Genomic DNA, 24,569 nt, shown 5'->3' on the forward strand with positions numbered 1-24,569 from the left:
ATCCTTATTATAATATATATACTAATAAAACTGATGTGGCTTATTAGCAAGTGTATTAAAGCTAATTGTTTCTCTTCCAGAAAAATTAAAGTCACCACATCTGTCTTAATTGCTGTACTGTACACCCCATCTAATGAGTGTGAACCTTGTGGAACTCTCAGTACTACGGCCAGTTGTGATCAGTGCAGAAACCAAGAACCTTTTCCTTGGAATCCACATGCTCGTTACTGAAGTTTATCCTCATGAAGATATACAGCACAATGGACAATCCCTTCTATTGTGAAATAAGTGACATATAACACTTGCCGAGCGCACTGTGTATTTTCTCCCTCCCTTTTCTTTTTTCCTTCCCTAAAAAAATCCATAGTTAAAAGACAAGAAAAAAAAAGCACAAGAGGCCCCAGAGCCTCTCATGTTCACTGATATATGTGAAAATCTGACATCAGGACATGCAGCAGGTGCAAGACGGTTGTCGACTCATTGACCATCTATCAGCTAGAAGAGGGATCATGGACTTGTTATTGATGGGGGATGGGTTGTTCTATGTATCCAGTTTTAGGCAATGCTATTCATATGTTCTGTTAGAAGGGTGTATGCATATAAGTACCCATTAAAAGCAACAGCAAGAATGTGATCTCTGATAGGTAGTGTTAGGGCAAATAATGGATAAAAAGATGGGAAATGAGAAATGTGATTTTGCCAAGCTGACGCCATCTTGTTGCCTTATAGCCATTTTGTTCTGTTGTAGCTTAAATACAATTAGATGCACCTGTTTTGTAGGAGTAATTAATTATTTGCAAGGCTATGCTTATAACCTTGAACATACCAGACAGGTGATAAGCCAGCCCCCCTCCTGGGGAGTTCTAGTGTGGGTAATGAGAGAATATACTAACATCTGTGTGAAGGGAACATGAGTGGTTAAAACCTTTTGGGGCGTAGTTTTCTGCAATACGTGATTTTTGCTATATAGATAGGAACTTGTAACTAATAAAGCAGAGTTTATTTGTACACTCAAACCATGCAGTGTATTTAATTCTCTCCAGCTGATGAGCTCATAACTGATAAACTGACACTTACAGGTGAACAATCTGATTTAGATTCAACAGCAGTAACATATGAAAACATTGTAAGATTCTTTCAAAAATGACAACAAGGGCAATGTCTCTCTCAATTGGCACATTCATTTTTAAACTGCTCTTACATTTGACAGAATGTTAAGTTTATATCAATGTTAGGGTAGACATGAAATGTAAAATAAGCCTGCCAGTAGTGTACATGTATTGCTTAGTAAATGAGAATAAGCCACATTGTGACACTGGCTAACAGGGGTTGGGGTTGCTGCATGACAGATTATGATAAATCATTAATGCAGCATTTACAGCATATTATTAACATTAATATCAAATGTAAGTTTCTGACTTACAGCAGAGTAAGCATGACCAAGCTGAATGGACAGAAATCTCAGTGAATAGCTGACCACATGTATAAGTGACCGATGATTTATTGTGATGTACAGCTGCCAGGCTACTTATTAGATTTGTAGACACACACTTTGTAATATCTATTGAGAACTTTTGTGAATGAAAAACATATTTATATTGTTTTAAGAATATGCTGATTTTCTGTACGTACATAATTTGCTTTTGAGTATTAAGTTATATGTCATATACATTGCCTATTATTATACCCTTAAGTTGGCTGACTTGGTATTTTGTGTAAGCTTCAATATTATTGAAACTGTGCAAATACAAAGTTATTTGTTTGTTTAGGACAAGAGAGAAATAAATAAAGGTTTAATAAAGAAATGATCAACCTTAGAATCCACCTTTCTGTTTTGGAAGAAAAAGGTCTGCAAAATTATGTGTTGTCAAGTGACTACTTTGGAGGTGGTATATAAAACCCAGGTTTCCAACATGTTTGTCAAGTATTGCCCTATTGCGTCGTCAAAAGGACCACGAAGAAGAAAAAGGTATTCTTGAACAATAGAAGCAAAAAAATGAATTCATGCTCCAAATCGCTAATATTAAAAAGCACTGCAAGACATCTCCCAAGAGCGTCTTTCAAGGAAAAAGTTAAAAATTCTCCATTCCTCGTCTGACAAATTATGGAATCCCAGTTGTGGTTTTGGTTATAAAGTAGAGATGTTCATTGACCCTCGTGTTTTGGTTTTGGTTTTGGATCTGTATTAACTTCGTGTTTTGGTTTTGACTCTTTTTTTTGTTCCCACATTATTATTAACCTCAATAACACTAATTTCCATTATTTTCCAGTCAATGTTGATGACCTCGTAGGTCACAATAAATATTTGGATACAGTTTCGGCCAAAGACTGCAATGAGCTGGCTGGATGCTAAGTGACAGAGCAACGACACAAACACATGGCAGTTTATATCACATCGAGGAAACATTGCCACACAGCAGTGTCAGAAAAGATATGTGGTGCAAGATTGAATTGTCCACCCATGAATACCCCACCCATATGTTAAAAAGGTTTAACTAACTTACACAGAAACAGGAGTCTGAGCAGGTACAGTTTAACAAGCCAAGCACTTCAGCGACAAGGATTGCTACTTTTGTGGCTGAAGTGCTTGGTTTGTTTGGACCCCATAAAACAAGCTACCAATGGACTTAAGGCAGCTAAGCTAACAGTGCTGTCAATGAACTCTACAGTGGCAAGTTCTGCACCAGTGGAAGCAGTTCTTGCCAGTGATAAGAAGAAGGCCATTGTCATGCCTGGGTATAAGACCAAACAATTCACCTCTTATGTGTGTAATTACCTTTACCCAAATCCTGACAACAGTTGTCTATCCATTTGTAGAGTTTGTAAAGCCAAAGTCAGTAGAAGTAGGAACCTCAACCATCTAGGAACCTCATGCATGTTACACCATATGAAGTGAGTTCATGGCAAGCTCTTGGGAAAATCAGAAACTTATGCCAAAAAAATAACAAGCAGTCCAGACTCAGCTGGCAGGGCCATCTTTTCCACTGGGCACAATGGGCAGGTGCCTGGGGGCCCCACAGGCAAGGGGGCCCCATAGACAGGGCTCTTAAGTTAAATAAATAATCCTGCAAAAAAAATAATAATCCTGCAAATATATCTATATCTATCTATATATATATATATCTATATATATCTATATCTATATCTATATATCTATCTATCTATATATATATATATATATATATATATATATATATATATGATACACATATATAGAGGTAGGGGCCCCGCTGCACTGCTTTGCCCGGGGGGCCATAATGTTGTTAAGGTGGCCCTGTCAGCTGGCTTCCTTCTCTAGTGATTCTTAGTTACTCCTGCATTCAAGTTGCTAAAGCTAGATGACTACTCCCCTACCCAGGATTCCTCAGAAGAATCCCTGAACGTTAGGTCCGCTGCAGTTGCTCCTACTGCTGGGGGTGGATCTTCAACCCAGAAGCAGACCAAGGGGTATATGTACTAAACTGCATGTTTGAAAAAGTGGGGATATTGCCCATAGCAGCCAATCAGATTCTAGCTGTCATTTTGTAGAATGTACTAAATAAATGACAGCTAGAATCTGATTGGTTGCTATAGGCAACATCTCCACTTGTTCAAACCCGCAGTTTAGTAAATATACCCTCAAGAAGAAGACTACTAGTAGTTTACAACAATTGACTGTTAAATAATCCTTTGCAAGAGGAAGCAAGTATGACAGCACAGCGGATCACAGGCGCCATTGTGACTATGCTAGTATTAGATCTGCGTCCACTATCCACCATTAATGCAACAGGTTTTAGACAGTTAATCGAGGTCCTGTCTCCCCGTTACCAAATTCCATCTCAACACCATTTTACTAGACAAGCAATTCTTCACTGTACCAGGAGGTTACAAAAAACAAAATTATTGGGCTACAAAATGTCATTCTACTCACTTAACCACAGATATGTGACAAGTGGAACTGGGAAAACTAAAGATTATATGACTAACATCCCACTGCGTTGGTGAATAGCCTTCAACAGCAGGAACAGCAGCGGCATCTAATAAATAATGCCACATCTCTCAGAGGCAGCCTACTCTGTGTATCACCGGCTTCACTAAGAGGCATACCGCTGATAACTTGTTTAAAAAACTAAGGGATGTCATTGCAACATGGCTTATCTCGCTTAGACTCTCCTGTGGATATGTGATTTCTGATGACGTCAGCCATATTGTTAGAGCATTACAGTGGGGAGAATTCCATCACATTCCCTGTTTTGCTTACACAATCAACTTGGTGGTACAGAGCTTTTTAAAATATGACAGTGACATGCAGGAGATGCTGAAGTATTTCGGGTCATTTCCGGCATTCTGCAACAGCATGTAGGAGATTGCAGCAGCTGCAAGAAGAATAGAATTTAAGGGGGAATGTACTTTAGTCCAGCGCAGTGGAGAATACTTTCCATGTTGTGAAAGGTGCCGAAACCACTCAAAGTACTCACCTTGGAACTGAGTTCAGACACTGCTAGCTTGAGTCAAGAGATTCCCCTAATTAGACTTTTGGAAAGACAGCTAAAAAAAATTGAAGAAGGAGATGAAACAAAGCAATTTTGCTAACTATGTCTTATAGATGAAGTACTTTATGCGCTTCACCAGGATTCAATTGTTATCAACATGTTAATATCAGATCACTACATTTTGGCAACTGTGCTTGATCCTATGTTTAAGAGCTATGTGCCACGAATCCGCTAGGATGAGTGGGATCCTGTTGGTTATTACTCGGATTGGCAGGACTCCTCTCAGAGGCATGGAGTGTAACAATGCGGAAGGTTTTCCCCAGGGAATCCCGCAAGGGAATTTGGGTTTCGCAGCTTCCACCCTCCAGGTCACGGCCCTCCAGGGAAATTCTCAGTATGAAGTGATAGAAAACCGACACAAGAGATAAAAGTTGCCCCAGGTAACCAATAAGGAGTGGATGATGATGAAGGTAGAGGCACAAGAATAGATAACACGTGGAGCACTACATCAGTTAACATCAATCGCTGGAGTAGGTAAAGGTGAATTACAACCACACACTTGGAGATATGGGGAGCGAGGATCCACGGCAGTTACCACTAAAGAGTGGAGCAGGTAAGCAGAGATCAGCGGCAGTACACAGAGAGGTAGAGACCGATGATCCACGGCAGTTACCACTAACGAGTGGAGCAGGTAAGCGGAGATCTGCGGCAGTACACAGAGAGGTAGAGAGCGATGATCCACGGCAGTTACCACTAACGAGTGGAGCAGGTAAGCGGAGATCAGCGGCAGTACACAGAGAGGTAGAGAGCGAACACATCGAGGTGTAGGGAGATACTTCCAGGCCAGGAGACTGATGCGAAGAATCAGCATTGAGGAATGAGCCTTATAAAGGAGCGCCCAAGGGGAGCAGCCAATGAAAGCACCGGACAGGTAGAAGAGGTGAAATGATCTGCAGAGGCTCAGGACTCTCGCCGGTGTGAGAGCTGGAGTAAGAGAAAACGGAGGATCAGGGAACAGAGTGGCGGCCATGAGAGACTGGTGTGTGACACTATGTCTTCTCCTTCTTTTCAAATGACCCAGATCTCACGATGATGTCTCCTCCTTCAGTGTCTCTGGCAACTGCTGCTAGGAAAAAACTTAGCTTTCCCAAGACACCCAGTGTTAATGCAGATGAGTCAGCACAACATTTTGACATCTGTCTAAAAGAATTGCACAAAAATCGTGACAGCTCTGCCACAAAATGAATTATAAATTCCATGAAGAAGGCCATTACCGCCATCTACATCAAAGTACAGAGACTTCTGGAATGGTGAATTCCAGCGGGGGTGAATTAATATTGTGTGAGGATGATCTACACACTGATGATGGTGAGGATGACGACAGTGTAGATTGCAGTTGTTGGGATCTAGCTGAGAGAAGGGAGCTAGCTGATGCTGGTATGTTTGTTAATATTTTTGGTAGAATGGCATGTTGCCAATTTTATTTTTTTCTACAGTAAACTTTCCCTTAATTAGAGAGATGTTTTTAACTTTACTTTATGTAAAAGCTTGTTTTTTGGATTTCAGTTTCCCTGACTTAAACCCAATATGCCCTTGAGCATAGACTGTAGTATATGATGTAGCAGGACTAGTAACCTCATGACTGGTGCCAGCAGCTGGTTGCTGTATCGATGACACTGAATTATGGCACTGGAGAGAGACAAGAACACTGCTACCGATTCTGTGTGAGCAATGGCGCTGAGCAATGTGACTTGAGATTTGAGAGCGACAAGAACAATTGTATTATTACCAAAAAAGGAGAAAAGAACAAGTGTGTCCAAGGATTGAGGCCTCAATTCTTGGACACACTTGTTATTTTCTCCTTTTTTGGTAATAATACAATTTCCATATAGTGTGTGAGTGCACCCTTCACTGAGTAATATAAGGAAATCTCTTCATTATTAATATAAGTTATAGGAGTACTCATGGTCTACTTGGTGCAACACAATATGATCATTTGAGCAACAAGAACAATGTCTGCTACCCCTGTTTCTGTGTTAGTAATGGCACAGAGCAATGTCACTGGAGACTGATAAGAACACTGCCACCCCTCCTGTTTCTGTGTGAGAAATGACGCTGAGCAATGGTACTGGAGACTGCCAAGAATGTTGCTACCCCTCCTGTGTCTGTCTGAGAAATGGCATCAGATCTCCGTGTAGGGAAATACTTATGGAATGCAAAACTCACAAGATCTGACAATGCCTCAATGACATTTTGCCTTGATTTCAGTTCCGAGGACTCGGGAAAGTACCGAGCCTGAGCATCCTTATTTTAAAGTAGAGGACGTCAGTTGATGTTTATGAATTGCTAGTGGTCCAGGTCTTAAGGGTATATTAATTTTTACATAAGGTAATTGTTATACTAAGTGTGACAGAGTCACTGATTTGAATGGCAGGTATTCACGTCCCAGGCAACATAAATGTGCCGCCATCCAATGCTTTTACAAAACAACGTTGGCTGATTTTCATGAAATGTGCAAAAAAGAATCATTTATAGACAAAGATGGATATATATATATATATATATATATATATATATATATATATATATATATATATATATACACAAGGAGAAGAATAGAAACCTTTCTAAAGAAGAGTGGCTTGCTTTTAAGAAGCATCAATCCAAGTCAAACATCACTATAAAACCTGCAGATAAAGGGGGAACTTTTTTGTGAATCCGAGCCCACCCGAACTTTTCCGATCCGAGTCGGATCCGAGACAGATCCGGGTATTGGCGCCAAATGAAAACTTGAAACCGAGGCTCTGAGTCATAATCCCGCTGTCGGATCTCGCGATACTCGGATCCTATAAATTCCTCGCTAGTCGCCGCCATCTTCACTCGGGCATTGATCAGGGTAGAGGGAGGGTGTGTTAGGTGGTCCTCTGTCCTGGTAGATCTCGTGCTGTGCTGTTTAGTTCTGTGCTGTGCTGTTTAGTTCTGTGCTGTGCTGTGCTGTGCTGTGTTCTGCAGTATCAGTCCAGTGGTGCTGTGTGCTGTGCTCTGTCAATTTTGAGTTCAGTGGTGCTGCTGGGTCCTGTGCTGTGTCCTGTTCAGTCCAGTGGTGCTGTGTCCTGTACTCTGTGCTTCTAAGGGCATAGTTATTTCCCCATTATTCCCAAGTGTTTTAAAAAATAAAAAAAAGTTATTAAAAAAAATACCAAAAAATAAATAATTTAAAAAAAAATTAATTACAACAAAATTTGCAAAACCAATCCTGCAGTATAAGCCCATTGGTACTGCAATATTACCAAGTTCACACATTCAACAGTAAAAGTCCAGTGGTGCTGTGTGCTGTGCTCTGTCAATTTTGAGTTCAGTGGTGCTGCTGGGTCCTGTGCTGTGCCCTGTTCAGTCCAGTGGTCCAGTGGTCCTGTGTCCTGTGCTCTGTGCTTCTAAGGGCATAGTTATTTCCCCATTATTCCCAAGTGTTTAAAAAATAAAAAAAAAAGTTATAAAAAAAAAATACAAAATTTTTTTTTTTTTTAAATTAATTACAACAAAATTTGCAAAACCAATCCTGCAGTATATAAGCCCATTGGTACTGCAATATTATATTACCAAGTTCACTGATACAGCAGTATAAGTCCAGTGGTACTGCTATTACAAAGTTCACTGATTCAGCAGTATAAGTCCAGTGGTACTGATATTACAAAGTTCACTGATTCAGCAGTATAAGTCCAGTGGTACTGATATATTACAAAGTTCACTGATTCAGCAGTATAAGTCCAGTGGTACTGCTATTACAAAGTTCACTGATTCAGCAGTATAAGTCCAGTGGTACTGCTATTACAAAGTTCACTGATTCAGCAGTATAAGTCCAGTGGTACTTATATTACAAAGTTCACTGATTCAGCAGTATAAGTGCAGTGGTACTGATATATTACAAAGTTCACTGATTCAGCAGTATAAGTCCAGTGGTACTGCTATTACAAAGTTCACTGATTCAGCAGTGTATAAGTCCAGTGGTACTGCTATTACAAAGTTCACTGATTCAGCAGTATAAGTCCAGTGGTACTGCTATTACAAAGTTCACTGATTCAGCAGTGTATAAGTCCAGTGGTACTGCTATTACAAAGTTCACTGATTCAGCAGTATAAGTCCAGTGGTACTGCTATTACAAAGTCACTGATTCAGCAGTATAAGTCCAGTGGTACTGATATTACAAAGTTCACTGATTCAGCAGTGTATAAGTCCAGTGGTACTGCTATTACAAAGTTCACTGATTCAGCAGTATAAGTCCAGTGCTACTCTCCTGTGCCGCATATAATTTTTAAAGGCTTTGCCGAGTGTGTGTGGCTTAGGGGTACGCTCTTTTGTGCTACATATAATGGAAAACAAAAATTTGGAGGATAAAGTAGGGAAAGATCAAGACCCACTTCCTCCTAATGCTGAAGTTGCTGCCACTAGTCATGACATAGACGATGAAATGCCATCAAAGTCGTCTGGCAAGCCCGATGCCCAATCTCCTAGTACAGGGCATGTAAAATCCAAAAAGCCCAAGTTCTCAAGAAATAGCAAAAAGAGAAACTTAAAATCATCTGAGGAGAAACGTAAAGTTGGCAATATACCATTTACGACACGTAGTGGCAAGGAACGGCTTAGGCCCTGGCCCGTGTTCATGACTAGTGGTCCAGCTTCACCCAAGGATCTAAGCCCTCCTCCTCCCCCCCCTACAAAAAATTTAAGAGAGTTATGATGTCAGCAACAACAACAAAACAGCAAAGAACTCTGCCTTCTAAACAGATGACATCACAAATCCCCAAGGCGAGTCCAAGGGTGTTGTTGGTTGTGAACCCTGACCTTCCCATCACTGTACGGGAAGAGGTGACTCCATCCAGCATTTGCAGCACACCCTCTGCATATGGTGGAAGGATCACCCACAGTCCAGTTACAGATTTGGCTAATGAAGGTGTGAATGTTGTACACCGGGAGGAGGATATTGATGTAGCTGGCGCTGAGGAGGATGTTGATGATTATGATGCAGACAGATACCAAATTGCCTTTCTCAATTTCTATTTATATTCTAGATTATATAACGGCTGAATAGTTTTCTATTTTACTCCTAGTGGAGAGAGGATCTGATGCAGACAGATACCAAACTGCCTTTGTCCATTTCTTTGTATATTTGAATTTCTAGTTCTACAGTCTATGCAGGCTGCTTTATTTATATTCTACTACAAGTGTAGGGTGGGGGGGGGGGGGCATAGATAGCCACCAAAGTAACGTGGTCCATTTAATTTCACTTTCTAGCTCCACAGTCTGTGCAGCCTGCTTTTTTTATCTTCAAAGTATTTATATTTACAAGCCTTGCAATCTAAATTAACTAGAGGTAGTGACGTGGTAGAACTCCAAAAGGCAGTTTGGAAGCCCCTGTACAAACTGGCTCTATTTTTTAACTGAGTTGTCCCCCCTCCAGTGTGTACTCGGAAAGAGTTTTTAGTGCAGCGGGGAACCTGGTCAGTGAGCGGCGAAGGAGGTTGCTTCCTCACAACGTTGAAAAAATTATGTTTATAAAAATGAATAATCAATTCCTCAATGAAGTACAGCACTGCCCTCCAGATAGTACAGAGGGACCTGTGGTTGTGGAGTCCAGCGGGGACGAATTGATAATGTGTGAGGAGGAGGAAGTACACACTGTAGGGGGAGAGGAATCAGAGGTTGAGGATGAGGACGACATCTTTCCTCAGTAGAGCCTGTTTAGTTTGTACAGGGAGAGATGAATTGTTTTTTTGGTGTGGGGGGCCCAAACAAACCAATAATTTCAGCCACAGTTGTTTGGTAGGCCCTGTCGCTGAAATGATTGGTTTGTTAAAGTGTGCATGTCCTATTTCAACAACATAAGGGTGGGTGGGAGGGCCCAAGGACAATTCCATCTTGCCACTATTTTTTTGGCATTATATGACCATTCAACAGTCGTTTGCCATGTTCAAAAAGTAAAAGAAAATGCCAACAAATTCAATAAATTAAATCAAAAGTTAAATGTGCTGTCATTATATAAAACAAGAGGTTTTGACGTGCTAGAATTAGTGTAGTGTTAAGATGTTATAAACACTACACTTGGAACTTGGAGGAGGTATTGTGGCCCCGGTATCAAATTGGGTACCGGGGCCACCCCACTACGCAGTCCAGATACTTGTTTGGTGGAATTCTGACCAGTTGAGGGTGTATTTATTTTATTGTGGCCCGGTATCAAATTGGGTACCGGGGCCACCCCACTACGCAGTCCAGATACTTGTTTGGTGGAATTCTGACCAGTTGAGGGTGTATTTATTTTATTGTGGCCCCGGTATCAAATTGGGTACCGGGGCCACCCCACTACGCAGTCCAGATACTTGTTTGGTGGAATTCTGACCAGTTGAGGGTTTTATTATTATATTGTGGGGACCACTCTATACCACACTACCACTCTATACCACTCTATTTAATACTTTATTTCTATTTAATACTTTAATTCTATTACTAATTCCCATAAAGAGGAACTGCCGCTTCTATTTAATACTTTAATTCTATTAGTAGTTACCATAAAGAGGAACAAATTAAACAAATTTTACCAAAAGTATAATATGACTTACAAACACTACACTTGAAAGATGGTGCCTTTAAATGAAAAAGTCAGTCTTCATTGCACGACTATGTGCAACAGGGACAGTTTTTTGGTTTACATAGTCAACCAATAACACTTTGACCCTGTCCGTCTTTAACATACTTGATGGGATCTCAATGATGAATGCTCTGTACCATGGTTGGAGGAGGTATTGTGGCCCCGGTACCAATTTGGGTACCGGGGCCACTCCACTATGCGGTCCAGATAGAGGTGTATCAGATATTAAACAACGTTGACTGCTGCTGCAAAAGTTTTAAATAATATTGTGGGGAACACTACACTACGCAGTCCATAAACTTTTTGGGTGAAATTCAGACCCGTGGAGGGTTTTTTAATAATATTGTGGCCCCGGTAAAAAAATTTGTACCAGGGCCACCCCACTACGCAGTCCAGAACCTTTTTTTTGGGAATTCAGACCCGTGGAGGGTTTTTTAATTATATTGTGGTGACCACTCCTCTACACAGTCCAGATACTTTTATTGGTGCGAATCATACAAGTTCAGTGTTTTTAATTTATATTGTGGTGACCCACTCCTCTACGCAGTCCAGGTACATTATTGGTACGAATCATACAAGTTCAGGGTTTTTAATTTATATTGTGGTGACCCACTCCTCTACGCAGTCCAGGTACATTATTTGGTGCGATTCTTCATACCAGTTGATGGTTTTCTTATTATAAATATTGTGGTGACCCACTCCTCTACGCAGTCCAGGTACATTATTGGTGCGAATCATACAAGTTCAGGGTTTTTAATTTATATTGTGGTAACCCACTCCTATACGCAGTCCAGGTACATTATTCGGTGCGATTCATACCAGTTGATGGTTTTCTTATTATATATATTGTGGTGACCCACTCCTCTACGCAGTCCAGGTACATTATTGGTGCGAATCATACAAGTTCAGGGTTTTTAATTTATATTGTGGTGACCCACTCCTCTACGCAGTCCAGGTACATTATTCAGTGTGATTCTTCATACCAGTTGATGGTTTTCTTATTATATATATTGTGGTGACCCACTCCTCTACGCAGTCCAGGTACATTATTCGGTGCGATTCATACCAGTTGATGGTTTTCTTATTATATATATTGTGGTGACCCACTCCTCTATGCAGTCCAGGTACATTATTGGTGCGAATCATACAAGTTCAGTGTTTTTAATTTATATTGTGGTGACCCACTCCTCTACGCAGTCCAGGTACATTATTGGTGCGAATCATACAAGTTCAGTGTTTTTAATTTATATTGTGGTGACCCACTCCTCTACGCAGTCCAGTTACATTATTCGGTGCGATTCTTCAGACCAGTTGATGGTTTTCTTATTATATATATTGTGGTGACCCACTCCTCTACGCAGTCCAGGTACATTATTCGGTGCGATTCATACCAGTTGATGGTTTTCTTATTATATATATTGTGGTGACCCACTCCTCTATGCAGTCCAGGTACAATATTGGTGCGAATCATACAAGTTCAGTGTTTTTAATTTATATTGTGGTGACCCACTCCTCTACGCAGTCCAGGTACATTATTGGTGCGAATCATACAAGTTCAGGGTTTTTTATTTATATTGTGGTGACCCACTCCTCTACGCAGTCCAGGTACATTATTCGGTGCGATTCATACCAGTTGATGGTTTTCTTATTATATATATTGTGGTGACCCACTCCTCTACGCAGTCCAGGTACATTATTGGTGCGAATCATACAAGTTCAGGGTTTTTAATTTATATTGTGGTGACCCACTCCTCTACGCAGTCCAGGTACATTTTTCGGTGCGATTCTTCATACCAGTTGATGGTTTTCTTATTATATATATTGTGGCGACCCACTCCTCTACGCAGTCCAGGTACATTATTCGGTGCGATTCTTCATACCAGTTGATGGTTTTCTTATTATATATATTGTGGTGACCCACTCCTCTACGCAGTCCAGGTACATTATTGGTGTGAATCATACAAGTTCAGGGTTTTTAATTTATATTGTGGTGACCCACTCTTCTACGCAGTCCAGGTACATTTTTCGGTGCGATTCTTCATACCAGTTGATGGTTTTCTTATTATATATATTGTGGTGACCCACTCCTCTACGCAGTCCAGGTACATTATTGGTGCGAATCATACAAGTTCAGGGTTTTTAATTTATATTGTGGTGACCCACTCCTCTACGCAGTCCAGGTACATTATTCGGTGTGATTCTTCATACCAGTTGATGGTTTTCTTATTATATATATTGTGGTGACCCACTCCTCTACGCAGTCCAGGTACATTATTGGTGTGAATCATACAAGTTCAGGGTTTTTAATTTATATTGTGGTGACCCACTCCTCTACGCAGTCCAGGTACATTTTTTGGTGCGATTAAGACCAGTTGATGGTTTTCTTCTTATATTGTGGGGACCACTCCACTACGCAGTCCAGAAAGATACCTCGTTGCAACGTTTTGGACTAATAACTATATTGTGAGGTGTTCAGAATACACGGTAAATTAGTGGAAATGCTTGTTATTGAATGTTATTTAGGTCAATAATACCGTGGGAGTGAAAATAAGCACAAAAACTTGATTTTTGAACTTTTTATGCTTTTTTCAAAAAAAATCCGAATCCAAAACCTTTCGGCAGGTGTTTTGCGAAACAAATCCAAACCCAAAACATCACGGAAATCCGAATCCAAAACACAAAACACGAGACACCAAAAGTCGCCGGTGCACATCTCTAGTTTTCACAAAGTTTGATGCTTCAGTGTTATTAGAGATCTTTGTCAGATGCTGCTATGGTATACTGAAGTAAAATTACAAGCATTTCATATGTGTCAAAGGCTTTTATTGACAATTACATTATGTTTATACAAAAAGTCAATATTAGTAGTGTTGACCCTTCTTTTTGAAGACCTCTGCAATTTGCCCTGGCTTGCTGTCAATCAACTTCTGGGCCACATACTGACTGATGGTCGCCCATTCTTGCCTAATCAATGCTTGGAGTTTTTAGAAGAAACCAGAAAGAATGCTGAAATTGTGTTTCCAGGGCACTCTTTTATGATAAAAGAGTGTACTGGAAACACAATTTCTGCTTTATTTCTGGTTTCTTCTAAATGTTACAAATTGTGTGGGAGCACCTCCTCTCATATACTATTAGAATATTTATTTGTGTGAACAGAAACCTATAAAGGGGTTTATTTATGTCTCTGTGCTTTGTTTTTGACTTTTGTAGAATGCTTGGAGTTTGTCAGAATTTGTGGGCTTTTGTTTGTCCTCACTCCTCTTCATGATTGAACACAAGTTTTCTGTCCACGGACACAAAATTTTGATGTTTTGATCCCCGAGCCACTTAGTGATCACTTTTGCCTTATGGCAAGTTGCTCCATCATGCTGGAAACAGCTTTGTTCTTGGAAGGTTGGGAGAAGTTGCTCTTGGGGGATGTTTTAGTGTCATTCTTTATTCATGGCTGTGTTCTTAGGGAAAAATGTAAGTGAGCCCACTCCCTTGCCTAAGGAGCAAATCCACACATGAATGGTCTTAGAATGATTTACTGTTGGCAGGACACAAGACTGATGGTAGCGCTCACCATTCCTTCTCCGGAGAAGCGTTTATCCAGATGGCTCATACAATCTAAAAGGGGATTCATGAGAGAAAATGACTTTACCCCAGTCCTCAGTAGTCCAATCCCTGTACCTTTTGCAGAATATCAGTCTGTCCCTGATGTTTTTCCTGCAGAGAAGTGGCTTCTTTGCTGGCCTTCTTGAAACCAGCCCATCCTCCAAAAGTCTTTGCAGAAATGTATGAAACTAAATTGAACCTATTGAGGTTTTTTCTAGACTATTTTCCCATTTGGGAAAAAAGAATATACTCCTGGCATGAAACATTTGTAAAGGGTAAATTGGGGAGTTAAACAAACAAATCACTTTACAGGATTTTCAAGTTATTTTTTTACGATTAAGTACAGTTAAACTTTTGCTTATAGGGAGGTTTAGAGGAGTTAATTATCAGAGATTTGCTAATTGGTTTGACTTAAGCTGGGTGCACACTACAGTATTTTCCACCAACTTTTTATGCAGATCGATTTTACATCTGATCTATGGTCTGATCACTTGGTCCATGGACTGCATACACACTAGCCTTGTTTTAGACGATAAAGAGAATAGCGACCGTCCCGGTAGCGACTTTTTATAGCCATGTTGTCATGAACAAAGATTTTAATTTCGTACACACTGAAGAAACATTTGCAGGGCATGTAACGATATACCAAATACATTAGCATAAAGGGGCAGAGCTTTTACTATAGTTAACACCCAAAAACTCTAAAAAGAGAAGACATACTGAGGAGACAAAACTGTCTTTCTTATAGGTAAAAGTTTCCATACACAAGGTTATTATACATGAATAGGCATCACCCACAATGCTCCATTCTCTGCGTGCCTCGTCATTGATTGGTCCACAGCAGAAACGAATGCCTATGTCTGAGTGTATAAAATTACAGAGGAGCCTGTCTGGCGCCAAGGAATGTGAGAAGATGGAGGGTGAGGATAAGGTGTTAGTGGGGGTTGGAGCTATGGAGACAGAGACAGAGTCAGAGATGGTGCTGGAAGCCCCCAAAAATTATGAAAAAGTGAAGGTGGGGGATGGAGATGCTTTTGAAGATAAATAATTTTTTTTTACTTCAGTTAAACGAGCAAAACCAATGAGCCCAAGAGAGGTGGAGATGATGGTAAAAGTACTGGACCAGTATGACTACCACTGTCAAAAGCGAAAGTACAGAAAAGTTAATAATAAAAAGGAACTGATAATGCAAAAACTACTGCGATTACTGAAGGAAAAACTTGGAAAGAAGATAAATAAATTCCAAGTTCAGAAGAGATGGTCGGACCTTAAAAATAAAGAGGAAAGGAGACTGGTGCAAATTTGTAGAAACATTAAAAAAAGTGAGTAGCATGTGTAGTGTACCTGTGTGAAGGAATTTATGTATTTCATTCTAGTTTTACACGAAGCAATGCAAACGACTGATTTGTAACATAGATTTTGTCTTGTCAGAAAGAAGAACTAACGGTGAGAAGGCCTGTGTAGATACCATTGATACCACTAATGTAACATTTGTTATCAAGCAAGAAAAAATTTATGTTGAATACAAAGATATAAAAGAAGTTATACACGAAGGTATCTCAATGAACATGTGTAGACAACTAAATGCTTTGGGCACATACCTGTACTGTTATGATAACCAAAATGGCGCCTGTTTTCCAGAATCTATGGAGGTTAAGTCCGCTATTGTTGCAATTGTGCCAGAGGGATCACAACATAAACTGATCTTGAGCATTGTGCAAGGTGAGCAAATGAGACTATTTCTGGTGTTGGATTAAGACTTTTGTTAACTTTATAACAGATATAGAAGTTTAATGGTAAAGATTTTTAATTTCCTTGTTTCGTAGATACGATCGTCATATCTGAAGAAAGTTCTGAGGGAGAAAAAAAACGTTCTAGAGCTTCAGGATTATTTTAAAGAAATCAAAGGGAACATAAGCAAGAAAAAAATTAAAAACCTTGGGCCTAAGTCACTAAGTAGAGCAAAGCATAAAAAAGGAGTAACTTTGTACCTGGACAAAACCATGTTGCATTGGAGGGGGAGATAAATTTAAAATGTGGGGACTGATTTATAGTTGGGGTAGGGCAAATTCTAGACCAACTTTAAATGTCAGTGTAAAAACAAAGCTATTAAGTATTTGTATGCTACATGAAAAATAGCCAGTGTTTAACTTATGTGCAAAATAATAAACTAATTTGCACCTTTTGCATTGTCACATGGTTTGTCCAGGACACAATTTACTCCTTTGTTTGTCTTGCTCTCCTTAATGACTCAGGCCCCTTGAGAATAATTTTGTTGAAATGTGTATGTTGTTTCGAACTGTTCTGCCACAAACCACTAGCACCTTTAAAGTGTAGTACTTTTTTTCACTTGTCATATTCTACAATAAACAATTTTGTACTTTTTCCTGCAATAAAACTGTTGCATTAACACTGTGTGGTTTATTCTGGGTAATTTACAAATATTAGTTAATAAACTTTAATATGACTTTAAAAGTTAAATCGTTTATAAACGTATAAGTTTATAAAGGGTAAATATGATTTGGATTCCCAATATAGATGCAAATGGTACGTGCTTTACACAAGTGTAATGGTCTGCAACCAGACAGGTGCAATACACATGTATTCAAAACACAAGTCAGTGATGTGTGGATACTGCACGTGGGACAGGTACAGGCATAACAAATTTACATACACGCCCCCAATGGAGCCCGAGGTCAAGGAAGTATCGAAGGATTGTCGTGGATCGGTCGGAAATTTATACACACAACACAATAGAAAGGAGATTGGAACGAAAATATTGAACGGTACGACCAACCAAGTGAGGCGACAATCTTCCATTTGGGCAGACTTTCAACCATCGTGTCGCTACACACCCTGACCCGTCTTTCAAATGAGTGGTCGTATGTCGGCTGGTTGAGCCGATTATTGGATGAAAACCCTGTAGTGTGTACCAGCTTTAGAGGGAAAAAACTCCAGGTTACAGAAGGTGGTGATTATCATCTTTCTCAGTTAGGGCTAGAGATGAGCGGCCTCGGTTCCCCGAGATCCGAATTAATCCGGATTTAACCTATCCGAGTACCGAGCCGAGCACGCTCGGTGCATCTATGGCCCGTTCGGATTCGAAATCGAGGCAAAACGTCATTGTGACGTATTCGTGTTTCTGAGCTCGGTTCTCGCGAGATTTGAAAAGCATAAATACCAGCCTCCACAGTAATCCATCGCCATTTGACAGAGGGAGAAAGCAGGGTTAGGTCACACTGGCTATATCAGCGCAGGGACAGAGCAGTAATTGGACACATTATTGTTTCTATTCAATACCATTCTAATCTTAATACCAGTTGTTACAGCAGTAAGAGGAGGATAGAGGAGGGGTTTGTTCAATTTTTGGTACTCCAGGTGTTCCCCATTATTTTGCATTAATTTTTCTGGCTGTCAAAATTACTATTTGTCAGCAGTGTTAAAAAATAATATTTAGCACTCCAAGTGCTTTTGGGGTGTTCCCCATTCTTTTGCATTAATTTTTCTGGCTGTCAAAAGTCCTATTTGTCAGCAGTATCTAAAACAATTTGTAGCACTACAAGTGCGTTGGCCTCATAATGGATTCAAAGCAGTCCACATATGAGCAGAATCAGCAACCAGATTCTGTCACCAGTCCTGATGGTAGTGTTCCCAGTACGTCATCTGGCAAAGGCGATGTCAAACTACACAGTGTTTTGAAATCAGGCAAAAAAACACCAACACACCAAAAAAAAAATTTACCATGTTGAAACGAAAAAGAAGTGTAACTGAGGAAAAGTTAACTGCCGATAAAAATTGCCAACATGCCATTCTACACACGCAGTGGCAAAGAGAGAATGAGGCCTTCACCTTTGGCTATTAGTGGCAGATCCAAAAATGTTACTGAGCTTACAAGTGGTGCACAACTACTGTTACGCGTCAAAGCCGAGCTGCAAGATAACAGTAAGGCATTAGAGGATAATGTTTGCTCTGAATCAGAAATGACACCAATCCCTGTGGACAGTCCATCCAACAGTGGTATGTCTAATTGTGAGCATTCTGTTAGTGTACCCATAAAGAAGGGGCCTTTCAGCAGTTCTGCTGATGTGTGCCTGAACAGCCCAAGTGTAGCCGGTGATACACCAAGTAAGGATGACACTTTGGAATTAGAAGAGGATGAGGGGGAGATTTGGGTAGCCGACGAGGGCGCTGATGAGGATGCGGTTGATTGTGTAAGTCCTGCGCCAGGGGCAGCAGGGTGGCACCAGTGGCAGCAGTTCTGGCACGTGAGGTTCTGGCACCAATTTGCTCTTTCAAAACACAAGCAGAGATGACGCAGGTGGCAGACCACAACAGTTTCACATGTGGGCTGGTTTGAAGGATTTGACAAAAAAATGTGTGACCTTGCCCATAACTGCAACCAATCCTACTATTAAGATGCAAAGGATGATGGAGGGCCTAGCAGGGATTAAACTGCATTTTTCCTAATTTGCACTAATACGGTTTGGGTGTAATATACACCCAAAGTCGAGTGCTCAATTGCTAAGAGTCATTGATGAAGGGAAAGACAAGCAGGCTTGTCTGTAGAATTTGCAGGCAACTTCTACTCCGTTATATAGGTAACACCCAAAGAGAAGACCTCCATTGCTCCATTGCTAATTGTAATTGCTGAAATAGAAATAATAGGGCTGACACTCTTGGTGTAAATCTGCAGTTACATTTTATTGTACCATAGCTCACTCAGAAACAGGAGAGGTGGCAGGGTTCAGTGCTAATCTTTCTCAAACAATACTAGTTCATCCCACCATCATAGAAGTCTGTGTACTATGATGTAATTGCCGATAAAGTCCTTCAAAATGGAATTAGTAGTTAATTTTAGGGCAGAGCTGCCAATTGTTTTACAGCAGAGCAAATATCTAAATGTTGTTCGGAATCATCTGCATCACCACTGGGTGTTTTGGGAAAGCAATTTTTTGTACAACAAGCAGTTGCCTGAGAAACTGAAGGAGAAGACGTCTAAACAAGATGTCGATAGGTCTTGGATCCTTGCGAAGCAAATTAAGTATTTCGTTCACAATTAAAATATAGTTAGCACATTTACTTTGTTTTATGTCACACGTTAAATTTCTGTAGCTCCTTGTGAAAATGTATTATTAAGGCAATCACTTGACTCAAAGCTAACCGTGTCTGCACTGTCTTCACAGGTGACTACTTCGCTGGACTAAAGTACATTCCCCTCAAATGCTAGTCTTCTTGCAGCTGCTGCATTCTCCTACATGCTGTTGCAGAAAACTGAAATTGCCCCTAAATTTTTCCGGACACAAACAGCATCCCCTGCATGTCATTTTTGAAAAGTTCTGTAACACCAAGTTGATAGTGTGTGCAAAACAGAAAATGTGATGGAATTCAACCCTGCTGTAATGCTTGAACAATATTGGGGTCGTCATCAGAAATTACATATCCTCAGGAGAGTCCAAGCAGGATTAGCCATCTTTCAATGACATCCCTTACTTTTTGGAACAGATTTTCAACTGTATGCCTCTTAGTGAAGCTGCTGATACACAAAGTAGCCTACTTCTGAAAAATGTGATGTACTTGGGTACATGCTGCTGCTGTCCCTGCTGGTGAAGGCGAATGACCAACCCAGTGGCCTGTCACAGTCATATAATCTATACTTTGCCCAGTTCCGCTTTCCAACATATCTGTGGTTAAGTGTACAGTGGGTAGAATGTCATTTTGTAGCCCAATGATTACATTTTTAAGAACTTTCTGGTAGAGATGAGGAATAGCTTTTTGAGTAAAATGGGGTCGTCATGGAATTTGGTAATAGGGACAGAACACCTCAAGTAACTGTCTAAAACCAGCTGCATTAATAATGGGCATTGGACGCAGATCTAATACTAGCATAGTCCTTATGGTATCTGTGATCCGCTTTGCGACTGGGTGACAGATTTCATACTTGCTTCCTCTTGCAATGGATTGTTTAACTGTAAATTATTGGTTATGGGGATATTGATGATGAAGGTGTTGGGGGGGGGGTAGATTGCAGGTGCTGGGATGTAAAGGAGAGAAGGGAGGCAGATGATACTGGACTGCTTGTTATTTTTTTTTAACCTAAGTTTCTGATTTTCCCAACAGTTTTCCAAGAACTCGCTGAAAAATTACGTAACATGGATGAGGATCCCAGATGGGTAAGGTCCCTACCTCTACTGAGTGTAGCTTTAAAAACGCTACAAATGGCTAGACAACTGTTGTCAGGATTTCTGTAAAAATAATTCCAACTTAAGAGGTGGATTTTTGGTCTTATGCCCAGGCATGACAATGGCCTTTTTCTTATCACTGGCAAGAAATGCAGTGTATGAAAACCATATTGTGACCTAAGAGGTGGGCAAAATTGAATGGAATGACTGGAAATTAGTGTTAGTGAGGTAAATAATAATGTAGGTACAAAATAATACCTAAATTATGTTATTTAAGGCCAAAAAAAAGTAATTTTTTTAACAAATAGCAAAACAAAACCAAACAAAACCAAAACCAAAACCAAAACACGCAATGGCGGTTTGGCAAAACCAAAACCAAAACACGACGGTAGTCCAGATCCAAAACCAAAACCAAAACACATGGGTCAGTGAGCATCTCTAGTTAAGGCAGAGCTTGCAACAATAAATTAACAGGATAGACCGGCGGTTCCCAAAGTGTGCGCCGCGGCTCCCAGGGGTGCCGCGGCGCTGTCACTGGGATGCAGCGGGCCAGCCATAAAAAAAATAAAGAACAGAAACTTACCAATCCGTCAGGCGCCGGGACCCAGCAGACTCCTCTCTCCCGCAGCAGCTTGTCACTGACGTCAATATTCAGTGACAGCTGGCGCGGGGCAGAGTGAGAGGATCTTGGCAGCAGAGGGGGACAGGGGGACAGAGTGGCAGCAGATGGGGACAGAGTGGCAGCAGAGGGAGACAGAGTGGCAGCAGAGGGAGACAGAGTGATAGCAGAGGTGGACAGGGGGGCAGCGTGATGGGGGGCAGCGTGACGGGGGGCAGGGGGGCAACGTGACGGGGGCAGGGGGGCTGCAGAGGGGGGCAGCATGACAGAGGGCTGCAGAGGGGGGCAGCGTGACAGCAGAGGGGGGCAGCGTGACAGCAGAGGGGGGCAGCATGACAGAGGGCTGCAGAGGGGGGGCAGCGTGACAGAGGGCTGCAGAGGGGGCAGAGTGTCTGGATGCTGAGGGGGCATTTTTGCATACAACTAAATAAGTATTTCTGTCCTGACCTAAATACTTACTACAATTTTTTGACCCAACTACTTCTAAAACAGGACTGCTCAGTAATTATTTTGCAGGGGTGCCTTGAGAAAAATTTGGAGACGCTAAGGGTCCCGCGAACTGCAAAAGTTTGGGAACCACTGGGATAGACCACTAAACATCATCAGTGATAAAATATCTAAAACTAGTGGCGCTGGGAGATATGATTAAACGGTTATGGTCAAGGTCAGGACCGCAGCTGTAAAGGATTGGTAAGATCCTAAAAAGTACAAATATAGAGAAAATACAGCGCTGGAGCTGACAAACACACTGGGTATAAATTTGTGGAAAAATATATAAAATCTTTATTCATACACATTACTATAACAGACCCACAAAGCGTTAAACAATCTTAAGCATCAATGCATAGGAGTAATCATATATTGGTACTATGATCCCCTATATAACCACATCAGCGTTCATGCTGGTAACTGATAGAATTGTAATTAACAACACAATGGAGTAGATACCACTATAAAGGAATGATTGTATAGAATGATATAGTCCAATAGGGACTTAAGCATGCATTTAGCGAACACACCCTAAGTGGATCCTTCTCATATGTCAATTAATGTGACGTAAACTGTTTACTCTGCTTTAATCAGCAGTGTGTATATTCCATTGCTCGATGTTAATATTTCTTGCAATAAACTCATAGAATTGAATGGCTTGTGTTCAATATGATTTAGTACATCCGTAGGTAAAAAGGATATCTATAAATATATATGTGCACATGTGAGAACATATACGGTTCTATGGTAATTGTATATCGGCTTCACGCCACTCTATGAACACTTCATGTGCCGAAAGGGAAACAGTCAATTGAGCAGGTAAGTATCCGTTACTCACAGTACCCCATACGGAGGAATTAGGAATCAGATGTCCGATTATGATGGTCACCGTCCTAGGGGTCAATGGCCCCCTTCTCTTAGAGCGGCTGAGCTCCACCGATGGAACCGCTCCTGCACTTCCGGAAAGATCGTGTGAATGTATTGGTGATCTCAGTGTTGGAATCGGGCACACCCTGAAGCTTTTAGAACAGATGATCCAGGCCAGTTGTACAAGCCGTTCTTAGGACCCACAGCCCATTTCAACTGGGTGGCAGTTAAATACCGCACTTAAGGTAAGAGTTCCAGGCGAATAGACATAAACATCCAGATAAAGCAGATGAATGGAGTACTCCTTCCTTACGCATTTCATCACCCACAGTGACTTCTTCAGAGGATAATAAAGCAATATATCATCAGTGATAAGGCTTGTGTTGTTTCTTCCCTAACATTACAGTTGAATGTTTAAAAAAAGAGGAGGATGGTTGATTATCAAACATCTTTCTGCCAGCCCTTGAGTCCAGTGGCGGCATGTAACCATCACACAATTACCCCCACTAGCAGCCTCAGTGCTTTTGACTGCCGGAGGGGCTTTCAATGGCTCCTCCTAGATTCATTTGATGCAGTGCCTTCTGTGAGACCCAGAAGCTGCAGCATGGGAATTGCTGTTCTGGGATCTGGTTGCCCACCTTCTGGAGCTAATTTCGGCTTGAGGGGGAGCCTCAGAGCAGGTCCCCTGGAAGTGTTTAGGTGGGATATTTAAAGATTAATTCTCCCACACGACTCCGAGGAGACAGGAGTCGAGAGGAGACTGAGACTTCTTCCCCATGGCAGGTCCTGGACAGGGTTGAAGTATTCTCCCCCCTGCCACTAGCAACAGTGTTAAATGTTAGAAACACCTCCATGCTGATGCACAAGCTAGCTCCATGCATCAGCCTGGATTGGTTAAAAGGACTGGAGGCTGTTTTACCTCCTGTCACGTTGTGAGTCCAAAACTACATAAAAAGAGCTGTACTGTGCATATAAAACTGCATTCCATCTGCACTTCTGATGGATCATCAGTACCTTTAACTGCTGTGTAAATGGTTCTTATAAGGACCCTTTAATAGCAATAAAACATCACTGCTTTCAAGATTCTGCCTGATGCATATTTTCTGATGTATGTGAGCAGTAGAAAATAGATAACACTCCATTCTTCAGCTGTCCTGTGTAGAACCCAGCATTTCTATGTCAACGCTCTGCCCACCCATCAGCTCTGATCCATAGTAAGCGATCAAGAGGAACAGTCATAGTCACCAGCAAAGAGGCACTGCAGCAACTATACCAACCACCCAGAAGAAAGTGGCTTCAGCTGCTGGAATACTTTTAGTGTGAGACACTACTTGTAAGTAAGTTAATTGGCAGTAGATAAGGATACTCTTGGTTGCCAGCTGACATAGCACTGATTTGGTAAAAAAAATAAATTGGTGATACTTCAGGCTTATCCTTTTACGTTTCATAATCCAATTACACATCTTTCAAAATAAGATCAATATATATATAAGGGAATACCATTATTTCAGTGATGGGTGATTATATATATTAGTAATAGGGATTGGATACCTCTACATTCCCGCAGCCCTTGCATGAATGCTAGGAAGGATACTAGTATTGCTCTTACTATCATCAAGGAACATAAAACAAATGTGTTGTTTTTTTTTGTTGAAATGCAAGTAAATTGGGCATAGGCACATCTCTATTCAACTACAAGCGGA

The 24,569-nt window shown here is 40.9% G+C and overlaps 1 protein-coding gene across 24 annotated transcripts in view; it reads right to left on the reverse strand.

Moving 5' to 3' along the window:
- LOC142158631 (poly(rC)-binding protein 3-like) overlaps positions 1-24,569 on the reverse strand; it is a 1,531,228-nt gene that overhangs the window by 290,935 nt on the left and 1,215,724 nt on the right. The window lies entirely within an intron of this gene.

Source organism: Mixophyes fleayi, chromosome 5 (genome assembly GCF_038048845.1).
Source record: "Mixophyes fleayi isolate aMixFle1 chromosome 5, aMixFle1.hap1, whole genome shotgun sequence".
NCBI classification, from domain to species: domain Eukaryota; kingdom Metazoa; phylum Chordata; class Amphibia; order Anura; family Limnodynastidae; genus Mixophyes; species Mixophyes fleayi.